The sequence below is a fragment of the Euprymna scolopes genome, chromosome 45, assembly GCF_053919585.1.
Source record: "Euprymna scolopes isolate OS-2025 chromosome 45, ASM5391958v1, whole genome shotgun sequence".
NCBI lineage: Eukaryota > Metazoa > Mollusca > Cephalopoda > Sepiida > Sepiolidae > Euprymna > Euprymna scolopes.
The window spans coordinates 44,608,297-44,630,089 of NC_136526.1; the positions used below are offsets into that span (position 1 = coordinate 44,608,297).

The 21,793-nt window shown below is 35.8% G+C and overlaps 1 pseudogene; it reads left to right on the plus strand.

Annotated features, from left to right (window-relative positions):
* Window positions 1-233: 233 nt before the first annotated feature.
* On the plus strand, window positions 234-351 carry LOC145269976 (U2 spliceosomal RNA; annotated as a pseudogene).
* Window positions 352-21,793: the final 21,442 nt, after the last annotated feature.

Genomic DNA, 21,793 nt, shown 5'->3' on the forward strand with positions numbered 1-21,793 from the left:
AGATCAAGGGGTAGTATCTGTTCCGGCAGATGCTGCATTTTCTGATCATTGCCCTTGTGGCAATAAGTTATTGGTCCATGTAGGGGCAACCCTATATACCATGACAGCAATATCAGCTCCCCTTCCCTCTCCTTGGGGGAGCTGGTCTCCCCTTCCCCTTCCACTTCACATTAAAAACGACCTTGTGCCATATTTTGCTTATGTGGAGAAGCAAATAAATACCCACCCTTAACCCCCCTCCTCAGCCTTTTGGCTGAGATCAAAGTGTAGTATCTGTTCTGGCAGATGTTGCACTTCGTGACCATTGCCCTTGTGGCAATTGGTTGTTGGTACATATAAGGGCAACCCTATATATACCTTCCCTCCACATAAAAACCGGCCTTGTGTCATACTTTGCTTACGTGAAGAAGCAAATAAATACCTACCCTTAATCCCAATCAAACACATTTTAACATCCGTTCCTTTATAATTTATATAATCCATATTAAATAGAGAAGTAGTCAATCACCTCAGCAGAAATAACCTTCTTAGTGACATGCAATATGGTTTCCGTTCTGCTAGATCTACAGCAGATGTGCTAACTATTATATCTTATAGGATTAGCGAATCTCTTGACAAAGGATTCCTCTCTAGGGCAATTGCTCTTGACATATAAAAGGCCTACGATAAGGTATGGCATAAAGGCCTACTTCACAAGATTTCCAGCTACGGTATAACTGGAAATGTTTTCTCCATCATTAAATCATTTCTCTCCAATAGACTCATAAGAGTAGTGGTTGATGGGCAGAAATCAGAGACCCTTAATATTAATGCTGGAGTCCCTCAAAGGTCCATTCTAGGCCCAACTCTCTTCCTAATATACATCAATGATCTCCCAAAACACATACTTAAATCATTCGTTGACATCTATGCTGATGACACGACCATCTATGGCAACACATTGAAGGCCGTAAATGACAATGTTCTTTCTGATTCTCTCTCCTCTGATTTTGAGCGCGCGGTACAGTGGAAGAGGAGGTGGCTGGTAACTTTTAATGCCTCTAAAACCAAGATCCTATCTTTACATCATCAACGCTCTGATCCCCATCTGGCATCAATTGAAATGGGTGGCGCTCGTCTAGGGGAAGTTCCATGTTTTGATAAGCTTCTGGGCTTGACCTTTACTCCTGATCTGAAATGGAACATGTACATCAAGTCAGTTGCCAAGGTCGCTGGAAAAGTGGTAGGATCCTTCTACCGCTCCAGAAGATATCTCACTACTGATGCAATTCTCTATCTATATAAAAGCCAAATACGTCCAAGGATGGAATACTGCTGCCACATCTGGGCAGGAGCTGCTAAAAAAAGCCTATCCTGCATTGACAGAGTACAAAATAGGCTTTGTTGCTTAGTGGGTGATGCCCTTTTCCCTTCCCTGCAACCTCTCTCCCACAGGAGAGATGTTGCGAGCCTGTTTTTGTTTTATCGTTACTACCATGGCAGGTGCTCGCCTAAGTTCCAATCTCTGGCCTCCCCTCGCCAATCTTTCACGATAAACACCCGTCTAGCTGAAACCATTATCAAAAATTTTCCCCACTCCTTATCTGTGCCAAAATCAAAACGTAGATTCCATGAACAAAGCTTCTTTCTTAGAAGTGCACGCATGTGGAACTCTGTTCCGGTTGCCTAATTTCCACCTGACTACAACCTGAATGTCTTCAAGTCCAATGTAAACAAATTCCTTATGAACCGCAACCTTAAGTAAGACACTTTATCAAATCTCCAATATTAACGCACTGTACACGCAATACCCCTTATCCCCGAATGGCTTCTGGGCCTTGATAAGTGGTGACTACCTTGTAAAAAAAAATTATTATTCAGAAAAACAAAGAACAAAACAATGTATTGTGCGTTGAATTTTCATTGAAAAAAAATCTGAATTTTTTTAAAATCAATTCTTTTTAGCTTTAATAAAAGGTTAAAAAAAGAATTTACTAAAAAAAAATTGTTTTAAATTCGTCGTTATTCGATTTTATTTTGTATTCATTTTATTTGTGTGTTTAAAAAATTTTCAACTACCGTGGAATTTCCACGAGTTCGGCTACTATTTATTAGAAAAAAAACAACAAAAAAAAACTGATAATTTAAATAAAGGATTTCTATAACAGTTTTTTTTTCTTTTTATCGTTCAAGCATCATTATCACATAAGTAATAATATGTAAGTTAATATTTGTTGATGCAAACAACCTCGCTTATAAAAATATAAAAAAACTTTTTTCCACCTATTATTATTATAACGTCACTTCAGCCTATAAACCCTTCGCCCCCCCCATCCGTGGGAGAACCTTTGTGGCCTCCGGGCCAAAATCAAAGTTCCGGCAGATACTGCAAGCAAAGACCATATGTTGGGGCAACCCCACATATAAGACCTTGGTCAATGTAGGGTCAACCCTTCATACCAATTGTCACTATCCAGCTCCCCTACTCACCGGGGAGTTGGTCTCCATTTCCCCTTCACTCATCACTTTAAAAATCTGCCTTGTGCCTAATTTACTCGGTGGGGGAGCAAATAAATACCCTAGTCCCCATTTCCCCTTCACTCCTCACATAAAAAATTAGCATTGTGCCTAATTTGCTCGGTGGGGGAGCAAATAAATACTCTGTTCCACAGACACTGCACGCAAAGACCATATGTGGGGGTAACTCCACATATCAGACCTTGGTCAATGTAGGGCAAACTCTTCATACCTATTGTCACTATTCAGCTCACATTTCCCACCCATTGGGAGCTGATCCCCCCCCCGCTGCACATTAAAAACGGCCTTGTGCCTAATTTTCTCAGCGGGGAAGCAAATAAATACAATACAACCTTTGTGGCCTTCGGGCCAAGATCAAAGTGTAGTATCTGTTCCGGCAGATGCTGCACTTAAGATGATTTGTACCAGTCAGTGGAGGGGAAGCCCTCTATACTGGGACAATTATTATTTTTGGTAACCAGAGTGCCCCCTTTTTGCCTACTTTAAGGGGAGCTGGTTTTTACCTCACATTAAAAACGGCCTTGTGCCTAATTTGCTCAGTGGGGGAGCAAATAAACACCATCTGTTCCGGCAGTTGCTGCAATCAAAGTCCATATGTGGGGTTGCCCCCCCCCATTTTTTTTTACACAGTGGTCACCACTTATCAAGGCCCGGAAGCCACTCAGGGATAAGGGTTATTGCAAGTACGTACATTACGTTAGTGTGGAGATTTGATGAAGTGTTTACTTAAGGGGGCGATTCATTAGGAATTTGTTAAGGTTGGACATGAACACATCCAAGTTGTAGTCAGGTGGGAAGCAGGCAGACGGAACAGAGTTCCACAGGCGTGGAGTTCTAAGAAAGAAGCTTTGTTCATGGAATCCACGTTTTGATTTAGGCACAGATAAAGAGTGGGGGAAATTTTTCACAGTGGATTCGGCTAGACGGGTGTTTTTCGTGAAAGATTGGCGAGGGGGGACCAGAGATTGGAGTTCAGACGAGCACCTGCCATGGAAATAACGATAAAACAAGGATAGGCTCGCAACGTCTCTTCTGTGGGAGAGAGGTTGCAGGGTAGAGAAAAGGGCATCCCTCACTAAACCACAGAAGTCTATTGTGTACTCTGTCAAGGCAGGATAGGCTGTTTTTAGCAGCTCCTGCCCAGATATGGCAGCAGTATTCCATCCTTGGACGTACTTGACTTTTATATAGATAGAGAATGCATCAGTAGTGAGATATCTTCTGGAGTGGTAGAAGGATCCCACCATGTTTCCATCGACCTTGGCAACAGACTTGATGTACGTGTTCCATTTCAGATCAGGAGTAAAGGACAAACCCAGAAGCTTGTCAAAACATGGGGCCTCTCTCAGACGAGAGCCATCCATCCCAATTGATGCCAGATGGGGATCAGAGCGTTGATATAAGACCATTGCTCTTGTAGCAATCAGTTATTGGTCAATGTAGGTGAAACCCTTCATACCAATTGTCACATTAAAAATCGGCCTTGTGCCTTGTTTGCGCAGTGGGGAAGCAAATAAATACCGCACACCAGTAATCATTCCTCGACGCACTTATGTGCCGCGACACGGAGGTTGGGAACCACTGGATCGGAGATAACACGTGTGGACAATGAGGTGATGACCTAAAGGATAAGAAGGGATAGACAGAAGGAAATGCTTGCACTTGCGTGAAGGAAGTGCACAAGAATGTCCGAGTGGTTAGTACGGGTTGAAAGTGTGTGTGGGGTGGAGGTGGGGGGTTGACAGGAGGTGGAAATGGAAAGGATGGGAGAAGTAAGTGGGCGAAAAATGGACGGTGTCGAATAATGGAGAAGAGTGCGGAATTGGATGGGGAGCGGAAAATACAAGTGTTGAAATAGGGATAACAATGGAAAATGGATGAAGATAAACATAAAGAGGATGGAAAAAATCATGGGAGTTCAAAGTGCATACGAAGAAATATGGGGGAAGAATTAAATTTTATAATAATACTAGCCTGGTTGCCCGGCGTTGCCCGGGTGTTTGGAGGTGTCTGTTAAGCAAAAAATAAATAAATAAAAAATAAAAAAGCAGACAGGCTCGAATCCTCTGCATCGCAAAGGAGGAATAGAACGTGAAAAAAAAAAAAGCAAAAAAAATAAAAATGTAACGTCTTTGCTATTGCGCCCATCGCCAAACCGGAAGTTATGTAGGTTTAAATTAAGACTAGACAATCGAAAAGAAGGGATTACTTTTGAAAATATCGACGAAAAAATAGATGCCTCACTGTAGAAAAGTGCTTGGTTGAGGGCGAAGGAATTAAAAATGTTGATCAATTTTTCGATATTTGTGGTCCAAAATTCTACCGATCTCGTGTAAATCCGTCGTCTCTATTGAAAGTTTTAGGCATACATACATACATACATACATACATTTAAACAGACAAGTGAGATTTATATTATAAAAGATTAAAAACTTTCCGTCCAACTACTTTTTCATAAACGCTATTTCTTTTCCTTTTACCGATCTCGATCTAAATTGAATATATATAAGAGGGGATCCTTCATTCGCTGGATACCAACAAATTGGATTTTTTTTTGTGGCAGGAGGTGCGCAATCTCCAACCACACCTCTCCTGACTCGACATCATTAAATACTAGTGGCAAATGAAGTGTATGCCTAGCGTCTAGAATTCCTAAATGGTCACCCATCTGGTACTAACCAGGCTCAACGTTGCTTAACTTCACTGATAAGACGAGAACCAGTGCGATTATGCCGGATAATGTATATACAGCTTCTTTTCTAATTTTCGGATTTTTTTAATCATGTCGAAACGCACTTTATTTCCTTTTGACGGATTGATTGTTGCTATTTCTTCTGATGAGTTAAGGGCAAAATAGATTCATTGATTGATATAAGAATTAAGTGACTGATTTTGTGCTACGAAACAGATACTGTCAAGAAGTGTAAGTGTTAATTCAATTAAAGAAATAAATTGTAAGAAGGTTAATATGATGAACTTTGGAATATAGAATTTTTTCATTCGTATTGCTCTGTAATTACATTGAGCTTCTTAAATCAGGATTGGTATATATAAAAAGGAAATATAAGTGAATAAAGAATATTTCCACAGATATATATATATATATATATATATATATATATATATATATATATATATATATATATATATATATATATATATATATATATATACACACACACACATATATACAGGGTGGGCCAAAATAAGAGTCCTATTTTTAAAAATTCATAAATTCATGTAAGTTTTAAGAAGTGTTTTTCGGCCAAAATTTGTTTTGTTATTTCAAAAAAATCTCGGAAGGGTCAGTCTACACACAGACATAAAGTTTGGTGAGTTTAATTTTTATTTTGTGGAAGTTATTAAAATTAAAATATAGGACCCTTATTTTGGCCCACCCTATACACACACACACACACACACACACACACACACACACACACACACATATATATATATATATATATATATATATATATATACACTCATTAACAAAAAAAATGGGCCAAGAGTAAAAGAAGGAAGAAATCGATTTTTCAATATTTTTCCATTAATTTTTGTTAATTTTAACCGAAAATTTCTATTTTGCGGATCATTTTTATTATAGCATATAATAATAAGTGGAAAATTAATTCTAACAATAGTAAGCCCGCATCTTGACGAGATTATATAAAAAAAACCGAATTGCAGGAGTAAGGCAGTCCAAAATGACTTACAAGCAGATTTTTGATATTTTAAGAAAAGAAAATGTGAAAGCATCACTGTCTGTAGTGAAGCGAATTGGTCAAAGGTTCGAAGTCGAATGCTTGGTAAAAGGGAAATCTGAATCTGGTCGCCCTAGAGCATCCATTTTGAAGGACGACCACAGACTTGAATGAACTGTTTTGAAGGATTGGAAGAAAACCTATGTTGACCATAGCAAAGAATTCAAAACAGGGGCTGGAAGTTCTCTTTCTAGAAATACAATATTTGGACAAATAAATAAAATGGGATTTTCTTTTAAAAGGTTTGCAAAGAAACCATTTTTTTTATCTAAGAAGAACATCAATGATAGAAAGAGATTGTTCTGGTGCTATGGCAAGAAAGATACATACTGTTCCAGGAATGTTTTCTGGTTAGATGAATCAAGATTTTTCTTATTAGTGATGCTGCCGAATGGTGCAAAAGAACTGGAGAAATATTTTCGCCAAGTTACATAAAAACGACAGTTAAACACAGGAATGGAGGGATAATGGTATGGGAAACTATTACGGCAGCAGGAGTTGGGGAACATATTAGATGTGAGAGGTCACTCAATGCAAAGGAATACATTCGAATATTAGAAACAGGACTGTTACCAAGTATCCAGAAGCTGGGAATATCCCAGAACATTATTTTTCAACATGATAATGCCCCTGCACACACTGCTAAAGTCACAAAAAATGGTTTTCTTATCTGTCAATTAATGTGCTATTTTGGCCAGGTCAAAGCCCCGATTTAAACCCAATCGAGAATATTCGGTCCATAATATCTCGTGCATTGGCTGGAAGAACTTTTTCGAACAATGACAAACTGTGGGAAGCTGTGCAAAGCGAATGGAATAGCATCTCCTCTTCACAGTGTTCCACTTTAGTTCAGAGCATGTCTAAAAGGATTGATCTTTTAAAGAAATTAAAAGGGAATGCGATTCCATACTAAGCATTTATCAAAGTAAATGTCTTGTTCTGTGTTATTAGTCTCGTTTAAGTTTCCTTGTTCAATTGTTCTTTGTTCAATATAGCTTTTAGTGCAAAAAAATGTATAAAATTTGTTTGGCCCATTTTTTTTTTTTGCTCACGAGTGTATATATACCTATAAATATACACGTATATATATACGTATGTATATACATATATATATACTTTATACGTATGTATATACATATATATACCTATGTATATATATATATATACATATATAAATATATATATACATATATAAATATATATATACATGGATATATACATATACATACACATACACATATATATAGACACACATATATACACACACACTCATATATATATAGAGAGAGAGAGAGAGAAAGAGAGAGAGAGAGAGAGACAGACAGACAGACAGACAGAATTTATTGATTGAGAGACAACAGTTTAGGATTTCCGGTCATTTCGAACAACTGATACCTTGTCATTGACCTTCCGCACATCTTATAAATACTTTTCGTGGTCAACTTCCCGTCAAAGGAGTGGCGACTCATAGACGAAAGTAGACTCTTTCCAAATCAACGGAAGAGTTACAAAAACATTCCAGAGCACTCCTATGCGAAACAATACATTTAAAAAGAGATTTTGAAAGCAAATTGCCAATTATGAATAAAAAGAAGAACACTATATTTATTTATTATAAAACTCTTTAAAAATAATCAACACTGGACAAAAATAAATAAGTAAATAAATAAATAAACACTCAAGTGAAAACATCTGTAATCTAAACTGAATATATTTATAGAGATAAAATGCCTATCATCCCGCGTTTATATTATCTAAAACAACATGTTATGGCGGGCATTTTCAAATGTTATACACACTCCAAGCCAACAGCCTATGAATACTAACCACCGCTGCTACTGCTAATGTTAAATAATCTATATATAAAATATCAAATAATCAGTCTGTTGCACACCATTATAGAGGATGTGTCTCCTTGCTGCTTCAGTTGCTTAGCGACTTGGGTTGAAAGTACCAGTCAAGAATCTGTTCTTCACAAATCAGGTGCGGGGCGAGGAATTGTCTGAGATGTGCATAAATGTTATATGTACTGTCATAAATAGACGAATAACATATGTTATATGTAGTCATAAATAGACGACTCACATATGTTATATGTATTGTAATAAATAGTTGAATCACGTGTTATTTGTACTGTCATAAATAGACGAATAACATATGTTATATGTAGTCATAAATAGACGACTCACATATGTTATATGTATTGTAATAAATAGTTGAATCACATGTTATATGTACTGTCATAAACAGACGAATAACATATGTTATATGTAGTCATAAATAGACGACTCACATATGTTATATGTATTGTAATAAATAGTTGAATCACGTGTTATTTGTACTGTCATAAATAGACGAATAACATATGTTATATGTAGTCATAAATAGACGACTCACATATGTTATATGTATTGTAATAAATAGTTGAATCACATGTTATATGTACTGTCATAAACAGACGAATAACATATGTTATATGTAGTCATAAATAGACGACTCACATATGTTATATGTATTGTAATAAATAGTTGCATCACGTGTTATTTGTACTGTCATAAATAGACGAATAACATATGTTATATGTAGTCATAAATAGACGACTCACATATGTTATATGTATTGTAATAAATAGTTGAATCACATGTTATATGTACTGTCATAAATAGACGAATAACATATGTTATATGTAGTCATAAATAGACGACTCACATATGTTATATGTATTATAATAAATAGCTGAATCACATGTTATTTGTACTGTCATAAATAGACGAATAACATATGTTATATGTAGTCATAAATAGACGACTCACATATGTTATATGTATTATAATAAATAGCTGAATCACATGTTATTTGTACTGTCATAAACAGACGAATAACATATGTTATATGTAGTCATGAATAGACGACTAACATATGTTATATGTATTGTAATAAATAGTTGAATCACATGTTATATGTACTGTCATAAACAGACGAATAACATATGTTATATGTAGTCATAAATAGACGACTCACATATGTTATATGTATTATAATAAATAGCTGAATCACATGTTATTTGTACTGTCATAAACAGACGAATAACATATGTTATATGTAGTCATGAATAGACGACTAACATATGTTATATGTATTGTAATAAATAGTTGAATCACATGTTATATGTACTGTCATAAACAGACGAATAACATATGTTATATGTAGTCATAAATAGACGACTCACATATGTTATATGTATTGTAATAAATAGTTGAATCACATGTTATATGTACTGTCATAAACAGACGAATAACATATGTTATATGTAGTCATAAATAGACGACTCACATATGTTATATGTATTATAATAAATAGCTGAATCACATGTTATTTGTACTGTCATAAATAGAAAAATCCCATATCTTATATGTACTATATACGCCGCCTGGGAATCACTCAGGAGCCCCCTCCCCCAAGCCTTTCCACCCGGCTTTTGGGTGGGGTAAGTTTTTTTTTTACTTGTTCCATGAGGCGCCCCGACCGAGAAATGCCGACTGGGATGACCAGGCAATTTTTGTTAGGCAAGAGTGTCCCTCCTTTAGGGGAGCTTACTTGACATGCCCACTTTTCCGACCTTGTGTCACATCGTGCTGAGGTGGACAGCATTTAAATATCTACCATGTGTGGAAAAAAGCGTAGAGTTATATACCGGTGTATATTAAACAGGACTCTATTAACTTATCAGTGTTAAACGTTCTGCGATATGTGATTCGTCTATTTATGACAGTACATAAAACATCTGTGATTCGTCTACTTATGACAGTACATAAAACATATGTGATTCGTCTATTTATGACAGTACATAAAACATATGTGATTCGTCTATCTATGACAGTACAAAAACGTGATTCGTCTATTTATGACAGTACATAAAACACATGTGATTTGTAAATTAAGGACAGTACATAAAACATATGCGATTCGTATATTTATGACTGTATATATAACATGTGATTCGTCTATTCATTACAGTACATATAACATGTGATTCGTCTATTAATGACAGTACATATAACATGTTATTTATCTATTTTGACCGTACATATATCACGTGATTCGTCTATTTATGACAGTACATATATCATGTGATTCGTCTATTTATGACACTACATATATCACGCGATTCATCTATTTATCACAGTACATGAAACATATGTGATTCCTCTATTTAGGACAGTACATAAGGCATATGTGAATAGTCTATTTATAACAGTACATATAACATGTGATTCGTCTATTTATGACAGTACATATATCACGTGATTCATCTATTTATGACAGTACATAAAACATATGTGATTCGTCTATTTATCACAGTACATAAAACATATGTGATTCGTCTACTTATGACAGTACATATAACATGTGATTAGTCTATTCATGACAGTACATATAACACATGTGATTCGTCTATTTATGACAGTACATATGACATATGTGATTTTTCTATTTATGACAGTACAAATAACAGATGATTCGACTATTTATTGCAATACATATAACATATGTGATTCGTCTATTTATGACTACATATAACAAATGTTATTCGTCTATTTATGACAGTACATATATCATGTATGCTCGTCTTAACCATGCTGTGATCTGTGATCATCTAGAGTTCTCTATTGTGTGTTGATGTGTGTATACTTATTTTGACAGTTTATTGGTAGGGTTTAAACGAGAAACGGACACCGTTGTCAATGGGAACACCAACAATAACAAATACCTCCAATTTTTCTTTCCATGCGCCCTGAAGTTAAAGGTGCTTTTCTCCGAAAATGAAAACACACAGACGAGAATTATATTTTGATAGAATCATTTATTCCTCGCTGGGTTCCTTTTCAGAGTTGGCACGCTTTGTATGAGACTACATTTTGCTAAGCTGGTCCCTTTTCACGGGCGTGCTGTCCCAAAACCTCGTCCGTTCGCCAACGCGTTGCCTATAGAACTCCCCCCCATTTTTTTTTAATTTGCGTTCTAGTTACGATGCAATTCCTAGATACATTTTGATATCTCTAAGGTTTTTGAAGGATTTCTCACGCATAACGTTGTCGAGATGCTTGAAAAAGTAGTAGTCGGTAGGTGAGAGGTTTGGAGAGTATGGCGAATGAGGCAGAGTTTCGTCGCCCAATTCGTTCAACTTCTGCAGAAAAAGAAAAAGACAAGATAGTCTAGTAAAAATTATAATAAATTTATTATTAAAATATTGCAGCATTAAGAATTTATATATAATGTTAAATTGATTTTTTTTTTAAATTCTTAATGCTGCAACATTTTAAGTTATAAATGTATATTTTTTACTAAAATATCTTGTCTTTCTCTTTTCCAGTTAAAAAACTAATTTTTTTATTTTTTAAGTTTAATCTTAACCATATTACTTTTCATGCTCGCATTTTTCTAAGTAATCCATGATTTTTTCAGGCTTTGCTCTGAAATAATATTTTCTTTTTTGTGTTGAATATGATACGTATTGTCAACAATCCATAAAACATTCTTACCAACCTCTTAAATTTGACTAATTAAAAAAATCAAATAAAAGACGTAATTAAGTCAATAAACAAGAAGAAGGGACAAAAAAAAACCCGAAAAAACCCCCAGAGAAACACAATTAACGGGCGACAACGAAAACGTTTCTATGGTAATTAATGACTTACTTGTAGTTTCATTTGATACTTTTGCAAGCAAAATCTGATCCCGCATTTTGCTAAATCCTACCCTGTGATAAGAAAAGAAGGAAAGTATTTATTCAAAACTCTGCGGATTAAGGACTATCCATTTATTTAGTGTTTCCTTTTAAAAATTAAATATGTTTTTAACTCTTTTCAAAAGTGTTTTTTAACATGTTTTATTAACTACTTGTTCTTATATATATATATATATATATATATATATATATATATATATATATATATATATATATATATATATATAGTTATAAAATATATATGGCGATTAAGCTACACTGAATATTCCGCGTTTCATCCACTCTAGGATTCTTCTGGCTTATGCGCGAATTTTGTGGTCGTCTGTCGTTTTTATATACGCACCCTCTATTGAGATTTCAGTTAGCCAATCAGCTTTCTAGTATCCACCGCGCCCTTCCTATCAGCCAATGAACATGCACTTACCGGACAAAGGCCTATTTGACCTCTGGTTGACCTGTTCCTTTGTGTGTGCTCTATTTAGCCTGGATATCTAGTTTCTTGACCTGTTTTAAATCTAGGTTAGTGTTTTTTAATGTTAGTTTATATATATATATATATATATATATATATATATATATATATATATATATATATATATATATATAAGGGCTGTGCTTGAATGATATATTCAGATTGCTGACCTTTAGTTGTGACTCTATGACCTTAACATGATTGTCTTAATATATATCGTAAGATGAAACTCTTTATTGTGAAATACTTATCCCACATTTATGTAATTCTGACATTTCCATCATTCTAATCAATTAACACTAATCATAAACCATACCACCTTTTGTTGACGTATAAGCAAAATAGGACATTTTTATTACGTCATATGTTTAGTATCAGGTTGACAAGAAAATTATTGCAGTTTTTAACTTTCACATTCAAATGAACATATCTCGGCTCAAACAAAAAAAATTGTTGAACAAAATAAGGACCATCAAAATCAACACACTTCTGCCAACGCAAAACAAGTGTATCCATGTCAGTAACGTGAAAGTCTTTCGTTCTGGTGGCGATGATTTACTGAAGGCGTTTTTGATATCATTTAGGTTTTTGAAGAATTTCTCATGCAGAAAATTGTGAAGATGCTTGTAAAAGTGATAGTCGGTAGGTGAGAGGCATGGAGAGTATGGCGGATGAGGCAGTTTCGTATCCCAATTCGTTTAACTTCTGAAAGGTCGGTTTAGCAATGTGCGGTCAGGCATTGGCGTGAGAGAGAATTGGGGGCGTTTTTGTTGACTAATGCTGGGTGTTGTTGTCGAAGTTTCTGATGCATTATATCTATTTGTTGACAGTACTTGTCCGCCGTAATGGTTTCGCTTGCATGCAAAGAACTGTAATGTATAAGACCGATCGTAGACTACAAAACAGTCTGTATAATATTCTTTTGGTGCAACTCTGGCTTTGGAAAGCGTTGTGGGGCTCCGTAGGTGTCTAACCACTGAGTTGAGCGTCAACAGTTGTCGTAAAGAAGAAGGAAAGATAAAACTTCATAACAGCGTTTCTTTTGGTTTTCGCTCAATTCGTGAGGCACTCATTTGTCAAGATTTTTTGTCTTTCCAATCTCTCAAGTGGTTGGAAATCGTTGTATACGTCACGTCTAATTCAGAAGCAAGTTCCTGAACACTTATGCATGGATTGGCTTTGACTAAGGCTCTTTATTGATTGCTGTGAGCATCCGACCACTACACTCATTATCTTCCAGACTTTCGTTGTCGCCACGAAATTTCTTAAACCATCATTGTGATGTGCGTTCAGTAGTGATTCCTGGCCCTAATGCTTTGTTTATATCGTGAGCTGTTTCACCAGCTTTTCGGTCCAACTTAAAGTTAAAATTGTTCGAATTTGTTTTTTTCCATGTATATTCAACGTTCTTAAAAGAAGACATAATTGTTTTAAAGCAATTGTAATCTAAACGATTAGATAGAGAAATGTATGGCATAATCACATTGACACACCGATTCTCGCTGGATCACCAAAGTTAAGCAACGTTGAACCTGGTCAGTACTAAATGGGTGACCATTTGGGACTTCTAGGTGCTCTATGTGCTCTCTGCTTATTTCGGCATTGTTTCCAGTCGTCCTAGACTTTTCCTTGCCATTGGACTCAAACAGTGCTGGTTCAAGAGAGGTGTGGTTGCGAATTGCGCAACCCTTGCCTCACAATTATACGCCCAGCTGCCCTTACAGGGGGTATCCTTTGTCTTTCAAGATTGAACGGAGGCATCGCGAGATAGAGCGAAAAAACTCTTTAAAATAAATATATATATAATCTTCAGAATGTGAGCGAATATATAATTATTTCCACAGCCAGACAGCGTCGCGGCTAACAAGAGCCAAGAAAGCCAACAAACCGGAAGTCAAAGACTCAAGTTACACCCTCATTTGGGCTCGTCAGTTAGATACATCCGAGCCTCTTGCATGCTAGGCGAGCACTCTACCAACTGAGTAAACACGTCACGTCACGTCACACACACACACACACACACACACACACACACACACACGAATGTCTATTAACTTGCAGAGATCAAGCGAACCGCGGCATAGATCCGACAATGGAATGAATCTACATAGGTTATAGCTGGTTTGATACCTCGTCCCTTGTTCGATATGAGGTAGGTTCACTCCACTGCCGGATCTATGCCGCGGTTTGCTTGATCTGTGCAAGTTAATAGAAATGCTTGTGTGTGTGTGTGGCGTGTTTGCTCAGTTGCAAGAGTTCAGATGTGTCTAACTGATGAGCCTAAATGAGGGCGAAACTCGAGTCTTGAATTTCCGGTTTGTTGGCTTTCTTGGCTCTTGTGAGCTGCGACGTTGTCTGGCTGTGGTAATAATTATATATATATATATATGTGTGTGTGTGTGTGTGTGTGTGTGTAAGTGAAGTTGCCGGTGTGTTTGCGAAAAGTCTCTATCAGACTCTTCTCTGAATAAAAGAGTTGAAATTTGATACATAGAGTATTTGGACCTGTAGCAGACTTTCGGGTTGGTTTTTAGCCGGCAAATATTTGACTTAGGAAGAAGTTGTCGACTAATCCTTATCCCTGAGTGGCTTCCGGGCCTTGATAAAAACGAAAAACGAAAAAACTTTCTATTTACACAAATCTATATTCATGGATTAAACAGCGTTCGTTTTCAACTATTTATACGCACGTGGGTGTGGCTCATAGGCTATGGAATGAGGGTGGGGAGTTACATATTTGACTTCGATTCTATCTGATATCATCGAAATCATACTTTTCTTTTAAAATTTTTGATCTCACTACTATATATTAGGTACAATATAATAATCAATAAAGAATTGGATCTATACTAATAAATATGTAATCTGCATTAATTAAAATATCATATTGAAGCGTATCATACGACCGAGCAATGCCGTGTCTAACACACACACACACACACACACGCAAACACACACACACATACACACACACATATATATATATAGTCTACAAACTTGAAACTTGATATATGGGATACTCAGACCTTGTGGAATAAATTCAATTTGATTTTTAGACGATGAAAATTACGTCTAAGGGTCAAAATAATAATAAAAAAACAATAGAATTTTGCAGGCGTAATCCGACTTTAAGTACTCCTCTATACATACGCAAATATACATTTATACGTTAAACTGCTTAATTTTTTTAAGTTTTAGTTCAGTGAATACCGTGTGAGATGTTTTGGTTTCAATTCTAGCTGATGACATTTAAGATATATTTCTTTAAACTTTGGAAATCATTGCTATACATTGGGTACAACGTATATATTTGTCGGAATTAGCATACCGACGAGTAGGGGTGGGGGAGGGGAAGAAAAGACGGTTTAAGTCTTGCAACGAAATGTCGACGTCGCTTACAAGCAGTCTTTCCTGGTAAAAGTAACAAATGGGTAACGATGGTCGAAGTGTAATTTGTCTAAAAGACAGCAACAACTACTACAACAACAGTAGAGCGTCCGCCGCCTTTTTATCTACTCCAACTCTCAGTCAACGAGATTCACGCGTGACTGGACTGTCTATTTAACTTGTAAGGAATAGGCACTCAGGTTCTTTGATTAACGGACCACCGGCCGTGTTGGTCACAGCTACCAGCACTCCTTTCTTCCACACCGACCTACCCTCGGCAAGTCAACCAATTTAAAATTCTCACAATATATATATATATATATATATATATATATATATATATATATATATATATATATATAATGGTCGATTTCGACGTATGAGGTCTTGCAAATTCAAACATGTTTAATTCGATGTAGCATGCTTACATCTACTAAATCGTAAATGGCATCTGAGACCTGCAAGAGATCTGCAAACAAACCCACAATGGAGGCAAGAATGAAGATTGCGCGAATGATCGGCTCGGGTACTTGCAGATGCTTTGCTTCTTTCATATTCTTACGCGCAGTTGGTCAATTTTAGTTTCGGAGAGCTACCTGATGTCCTCCTGACAGACAGATCCCCATTCACTTCGTTCAAAATCACGAAAAGGAATGTTTGCACATGTCAAATTCTTTTTCAACTTGTTTTTAAAGCGCAGTAGAGGTCTACCCACATTCCACTGTCCACTGTTGAGTTCGCTGTACATCACGTGCTTTGGTATCTGGTCGTTTTCCATACGCAAGACATGTCCTGTCCTACGGAACTGTGATTGCACCAAAAAGCTTTCAATTACGTCAATACCGCAGCGCGTATATAGGTCCGCATTAGACATCTGATTGCTTAGTGTGAAACCAAAAATTATTCTAAGGCATTTTTTTTTATTTGTGGAAGACATCAAGTTTCTGGATGTGATTCCGATCCATAAAGCAGCGACATTAGCACAACTGCTTTATACAGAAGCACTTTAGTTCCTAAGCTAACCCCCCTACCATCCCAAAACGGACGGTGCAGTTTCCCAAAAGCACTTGTTGCTTTCACAATTCGATTAATGATTTCAACATCAAGAGAAGCATTCCAATTTACCTTACTACCAATGTCTCAGATACTGTCAAGAATTGTATAAGTCAACTGAATTAAAGGAATAAATTATAAGATGGTCAACATCATGAATTTTGGAATGTAGTTTTTTGTCATTTATTCACTATATATATATGTATATATATATATATATATTCACTATATATATATATACATATACATATATATATATGATATTTACTATAATAATTAGTAAATACGTACAGACACTAGTGTTTCATTCTTTCGGGAATCATCAGTACAGGGTGTCACGATTAACGCCAGTTGAGAGATTCGAACCCCGGCAACAGAAGTCATGTCTGGCTTCATTAGCAAGGACCCGAACCACTAGGCTATCGTAAACCGCGATAGATACAACTTTAAATTAAATGTTTATTCTTATTAAATGATTTTAGCGTCAGTCAGAGTGATCTTAACATTATAAAACGATCTGCCCGTATTAGCTAAGTTGACCGACTTTATTACAACTGAAAGTGCTCAACGCTAAGAAACAAGTTTCTTATATATATATATATATATATATATATATATATATATATATATATATAAATTTCACAGTCAAACAACGCCGCAGCCCACAAGAGCCATGACAGTCAATGAACCGGAAGTCCCAACTCGAGTTTCGCCCTCATTTGGGCTCATCAGTTAGACACATCTGAACTCAGGATTCGAAACCCGAGCCTCTTGCATGCGAGGCAAGTACTCCACCAACTGAGCAAACGCTAGTTGGATGACCGCGTCCCTTGTCGAGACGAAGTAGGTCCATATCACTGTCGGATTTCGGCGCGGTTTGCTTGATCTGTGTTGGTTAATAGAATTTCTTGTATGTGGGGCGTTTGTTCAGTTGGTTGAGTGCTTGCCTCGCATGCAAGAGGCTCGGGTTTCTAACCCTGAGTTTGGATGTGTCTAACTGGTGAGCCCAAATGAGGGCGAAACTCGAGTCTTGGACTTCCAGTTCATTGACTGTCATGGCTCTTGTGGGCTGCGACGTTGTTTGACTGTGGAATTTATTATATACAATCTTTCACATTCTGATAATCATATATATATATATATATATATATATATATATATATATATATATAGTTCTAGGTTTACGTTTTCTAGAGGTGAAGCAACTAATGAAGCTTTAACGAGGTTAATGCAAGAGTGCTCAATACCGAAGTAGGGCAAGATATATCTATTTTAATTTATGCTTTTTATTCTTTACTTTTTTCGTCGTTTTCTTCCTTTTCAAATATATTAAATGCCGTTAGTTTGTTTGATTCTGAATATCACGTGATGCGATTTTGGATAATCGTGTGTTGGAATTTATGTAACATTTTTATTACAAACTCCATTTAGTATTAGCAGCATTTCTTGAAGAAGTTACTTGTAACTGGCTGATCGGAACACACTCATGAATGTGCAGCGACATATAAATGCTTACGTAAAACAAATAAAAAAAAAGTCTCTCTCTCTCTCTCTCTCTCTCTCTCTCTATATATATATATATATATATATATATATACATACATATATAAATATATATCTGCATATATATATATATATATATATATATATATATATATATATATATATATATATGTAATTGTACAGTTTAATCAAGAAATAAAAAAATGAAAATATCGAAAAGGTTATATTGTACGTATCCATTTTGGACTGAAGATCGTAAAAGAATTACACTGAATTTGATCGAGTAATTTTTTTTTTTTTTTTTTTTTTTACAGCGAAAAAACACGCTTTTATGAGAGCGCGTTGAAATCAGCCATCTTGGAATTTTTTGAACACGGCACGGGGAGATAACTCAATTTAAAGCGCAGACACTGCTTCCCTATCTTAAATACTAGCTTTTTCCCCCCTGAAAATCTAACCTTTTGCTCGGTATCATAACAAATTGTTTTTTCGCTGTAAAAAAACAAAACAAAAAACAAAAAACAAAAAACAAAAACACCTAGTTGATGAAATTAATTGCCATTTTTTTTAACGGAGGACTTCGTTCCATAACGGATGAGTACAATATAACTTTTTTTTTTTTCGATATTTTCATTTTTTAATGTCTTGATTAAACTGTACAAGTACCTATATATATATATATATATATATATATATATATATATATATATATATATATATATATATATATATATATATTTCAACAACCACAGTCACGCCCCCTGTTTGCTGGTTCGAAATAAATTTTCGCAAAATAGTTTTTTAGAACTACTGACTATGGACTAAATGGTTGTTGGTTCGATCCCTGGCTTGGGAAGGGTGCGAGACAGTCTGTCTGTGAATGATTTACACACACGTATTTTTGAATTCCTTGTCGAATAATACATTGGTGTAATCTCTAATTTACGCGGTTTATATTTAATTCATTATATATATATATATATATATATATATATATATATATATATATATATATATATGACTTTATTACGCCGCCTGACGAGGACTTTTAGTCTTTACCAACCAATTGTCTGAAACATTAGCATGTTTAGTGTAACGACTATATAATATTTGTCTATATAAATAAATTGATCAGAAACCTGGACTACCTACAGAAGGCACGAAAAAACGTTGAATATCTTCCACCTGAGATGTCTCCGAAATCTCTTCCATATCAGATGGCAAGACAAAGTCCCTGATACAGAGATCCTGAAAAGTACTAATCTTCCCAGCATAACTACTACCATTCGAAAGACCCAACTGAGATGGGCAGGTCACGTCTCCCGCATGCCAGATGAAAGAATCCCAAAACAACTCTTGCATGGTGAGCTGTACCAAGGCAAGCGTTCAGTCGGAGCACAAAGAAAATGCTTTTAGGACAATCTGAAAGTCTCCCTCAAAGACTTCAACATCAGTACCGAGTCCTGGGAATCACTTGCATCAGACAGACCTCACTGGCGTCACCTCATCAACAAATGAGCTGAAACAGCTGAAGAGAGAAGAACCCTCAATGCAGTACAGAAGCGTGCAACCCGCAAAGACAGAGCAACAAGCTTTGTCCCCACAACACCTGCTCACCACTGTCCAACTTGTGGGAGAGCCTTCCATGCCCGGATCGGCCTTACAAGTCATCTCTTTTACTCACTGATGTCATGGTAATCTCCGATTTCGAAGGACGAACGAACGAACGATATAAATAAAAAATATAATATTTTGCTCTTTTTATTGAGCACTCTTATTAACTTCGTTTTAATTAACGAGTTTTTCCTCCTGAATACCTTTAACTTGGTATATATACAGGGTGATCAAAAAAACAAAAAACAAAAGCTAAATAGAGGCCTTCTAGAACATATGCTGTAGAATGGAGAAAAAAAAAAAAAAGGCCAAAGACCCTAGTATTTTGATGTGATGTTTTGAATATAATAAACTAGTTATGATCAAAGTTTCATCGGCCTTAATTAGAGTTGGGGCCCGTTTTTTAGGGGTCATGCTGTATATATATATATATATATATATATATATATATATATATATAAGTGAACATGTGTGTGTCTGTGTACATTTTCCTGCGCAATAACTCTGTCAATTTTTAGTCTACAGGCTCGAAATTCGATATACAGGGTACTGAGATTTGGGAAAATCTATGTGATCGGGTTTTGGCCAGAAATTTGGCGATTAAGGGATCAAAGTTCAACGATTTGCCCTTTGAGAACTCTACCAAACTCCTCTGACAATTTTGGGTCTACGCAGTAGAAATTTTAGATATAGGTTCCTTGGACATGGATATAAATAACTTGATTTGAGCCCAAAACAATAAATTTTAAGGGGTCATAATAGGGGTCAAAGTTAAAAAAGATTGACCGCTGCGGTCTCTTCCAAATTACTCAGACAATTTCTGGTCTAAATATTTGAAATTTGACATAAAGGGTATTCAGAGATAGGGCAAGCTTTTTCATCAATTTGGGTCGAAAGTTTTTAGTAACCAATGTATAAATGTATGTATGTATGTATGTATGTATGTATGTATGTATGTATGTATGTATGCTTGCATGTCTGCCTTTCAATAGAGGGGACGGATTTTACCACGATCAGTATTGTTTTAAAGTTCGACCTTTCATACGACAAATATCGAAAAATTGGCTAAAAACATTAATATCTTCCCTTTCAACTAGGCATTTTCTAGGGGGAGGGGTTACTTTTTTCGGCGATATTTTTTAAAGTTATCCTCTCATTTAGATTGTCTAGCCTTAATTTTAAAAGACGTCGCTTCCGGTTTGGCGGTGGTCGTAACAGCATAAATGTTAGGTTTTACCCCGTTCTTTTCCTCCTTTGCAGTACGGGTTCGAGCCTGCCTTCCTATGACCACTTTTTCTTTTACTCAACATACACATCCAAACACCCGAGCAATGCCGGGCTGAAATGCTAGTATATATATATATATATATATATATATATATATATATATATATATATATATATATATATATATATATATACTAGCCTGGGTGTCGGGTTAGTGTGTTGAGCAAAAACAAAAATAAAAGTTCCTATGTAACTTTACGCTTTATCTACGCAACTTATTCTATATATATATATATATATATATATATATATATATATATATATATATATATATACTAGCATGGGTGCCCGGCGTTATCCGGGGTGTTTGGGGGTGTATGCTGAGAAAAAACCAAAAAAACAAAATCGGTCAATTTTTTTAACTTTGACCCCTTAAAATTTAGATCCAAGGTACCTATATCTAAAATTTCAAGTGTGTGGACCCCAAATTCTCGGATGAGTATGGTA